Source organism: Rhinopithecus roxellana, chromosome 3 (assembly GCF_007565055.1).
Source record: "Rhinopithecus roxellana isolate Shanxi Qingling chromosome 3, ASM756505v1, whole genome shotgun sequence".
In the NCBI taxonomy this organism is placed as follows: domain Eukaryota; kingdom Metazoa; phylum Chordata; class Mammalia; order Primates; family Cercopithecidae; genus Rhinopithecus; species Rhinopithecus roxellana.
In genome coordinates this window covers 45,493,043-45,495,942 of record NC_044551.1, presented here as the reverse complement: position 1 = coordinate 45,495,942, position 2,900 = coordinate 45,493,043, and positions in this window count along the sequence as shown.

The following is a 2,900-nucleotide window of genomic DNA, read 5'->3' as shown; positions in this document are numbered from 1 at the left end:
TATCAGAAATGCTTTATTTTTTACCACACTTATGAGAAAAATGTGAAGATTTTAATCCCAGTTCAGTTGTAACTTTCTGTTTGCCAATGATGATAAGCTTCTTTTATTTTTTTATGAGAATTTATAAGAATTTCACTTTACAGATTTTGGAAATCGGTTTTTACTTATTGTTGTCTATATTCCTTAGGTTTATGAAAACTTTTACAAGTTTTGTCTATTTCTAATTTTTCTTTTAAATATTTTGTGTGTATTTTTCTATTTTATCATTCATTGATTTTTAACTCGGTTCACTGTGTGTTATCTATATTTTCATTATAATGTTAAGGTTTGTGTCTCCCTAATGAGTTTGATCTTGCTAATTGCTTACCCTAATCATGATCAACCGCTGTCTCTTTCTGCATCCATTTTAAAAGTGGAGGAGCCATGTAGCTTCAAAATTTTAATGTTGCTTTAAACAAGAATGTGATAGCTACAACTAGCAAATATGATGCAGGAAGTGTGAGGAAACGCCACAAAATCAGAGATTTTCTGATATTGGCTTCTGAAACAATTCTAGAAATTGATCCTCCAAACATTTAATTTTATGATATAAAAGTATTATTAAAATATTTAAAAGAGTAAAGTTTGCATTTAAAATTATTCCAAATAATCAAACTTAAAATAGTTTCTTTTAAAAATTATCTTAAAATTCCGTTAAAAATACTGATATTTAAAAATTCTTTGAGTTTCTGATAAGTTCTATATCCTTCTTTTTTTAATTATTCTGAAGTTTATGTGCTGATGTGAGAGGAGAGTCTAACTACATTATTTTTCTGAATGTGTTGTCAACTTCCTAAGCAAAGTTGAATGCATAACTCATGTTTTCTGTGCAAATTTAAGATCTCACCCTTGATGTAGAAAATTTCATACATAATAAATATACATTTTGTCTTTTTACAGTGCTATATGTCCTATATTTCTAGCTTTTTTCAAAAATCACAATTCAATTATAACTTTGTAGTTTATCTAACATCTGGTATGAAAAGATCCTTTTTATCTTTCTCTCTTTTATTTGTCTTTGATATTCCTCTTGGTCTCTGGAGTCAGAATGCTTCGTTAAGAATATAGTTTGAGGCCGGGCGCGGTGGCTCAAACCTGTAATCCCAGCACTTTGGGAGGCCGAGATGGGCAGATCACGAGGTCAGGAGATCGAGACCATCCTGGCTAACACGGTGAAACCTCGTCTCTACTAAAAATACAAAAAACCAGCCGGGCGAGGTGGCGGGCGCCTGTAGTCCCAGCTACTCGGGAGGCTGAGGCAGGAGAATGGCATAAACCCGGCAGGCGGAGCTTGCAGTGAGCTGAGATCTGGCCACTGCACTCCAGCCCAGGTGACAGAGCAAGACTCAGTCTCAAAAAAAAAAATATATATATATACATATATATATATAGTTTGAATACTTACTAGTTTTTTTATGGGGTCCAGTTTAATAGAACATTATATATAAATATATATAATTTTATTTTTAAAAACATAATAAAACATTATGCATGTTTATATGTTATAAATATAGTATTATATTATAAACATATAACATGTTTTATAATATAATTTACAAATTATAAAACATATAGCATATGTGGCATAAAACATGTATGTTTTATAATGTTTTTTAAGTATGGCCATTCTTGCAGGAGTAAGGTGGTATCTCACTGTAATTTTAATTTGCACTTCCCTGATGATTCGTGATTTTGACCATTTTTTCATATGTATGTTGGCTGTTTGTATATCTTCTTTTGAGGAATGTCTGTTCACATCTTTTGCCAACTTTTTGATGAAATTGTTTGTGTTTTTCTTGCTGTTCTGTTTGAGTTCCTTGCAGATTCCAGATACTAGTCCTTTGTCAGATGCATAGTTTGCGAATGTTTTCTCCCACTCTGTGGGTGGTGTGTTTATTCTGCTGATTATTTCTTTTTCTGTGCAGAAGCTTTTTAGTTTAATTAGGTCTCACTCATTTTTGTTTTTGTTGCATTTGCTTTTGGAGGCTTGGTCATAAATTCTTTCCACTGGCCAATGTCCAAAAAAGCTTTTCTAATGTTATATTCTATACTTTTTATGGTTTCAGGTCTTAGATCTAATTATTTGATCCATCTTGAGTTGATTTTTGTATAAGGTAAGAGATGGGAATCCAGTTTCATTGTTTTACAAGTGACTTGTCAGGTTTTTTCAGCATAATTTTTAAAGTAGGGTGTCCTTTCCACAATTAATGTTTTTGCATACTTTGTTGAAGAGCAGTTGGCTGTAAGCATTTGGCTTTATTGCTAGGTTCTTTATTCTGTTCCGTTGGACTAAGTGCCTGATTTTATACCAGTACCATGCTGTTTTGGTTGACTATAGCCTTGTAGTACCATTTGAAGCCTGGTAATGTGATGCCTCCAGATTTGTTCTTTTTGCTTAGAATTGCTTTGACTATGTGGGTGCTTTTCTGGTCCCACATAAATTTTAAGATTGTTTTTTCTAGTTCTGTGAAAAATGATGATGATGTTTTGATGAGAATTTCATTGAATGTGTAGATCGCTTTTGGAAGTATAGTCATTTTTACAATATTGATTCTTTCTATCCATGAGACCATGAGAAGGGGTTATGTTTCCATTTGTTCACATAATCTATGACTTTTTTCAGCAGTGTTTTATAGTTTTCCTTGAAGAGGTATTTCTTCTTGGTTAGGTATATTTACATATACCTAGGTATTTCTTTCCTTTTTTTTTTTTTTTTTTGTTTTTTTTTTTTTTTTTTTTTTTTTTTTGCAGCTATTGCAAAAGAGATTGAGTTACTGATTTGTTTCTCAGCTTGGTCGTTGTTGGTGTATAGGTTCATTTTTAAACGTGAGTCTTTAGTGATTTCCTTTATCAAATCTAGG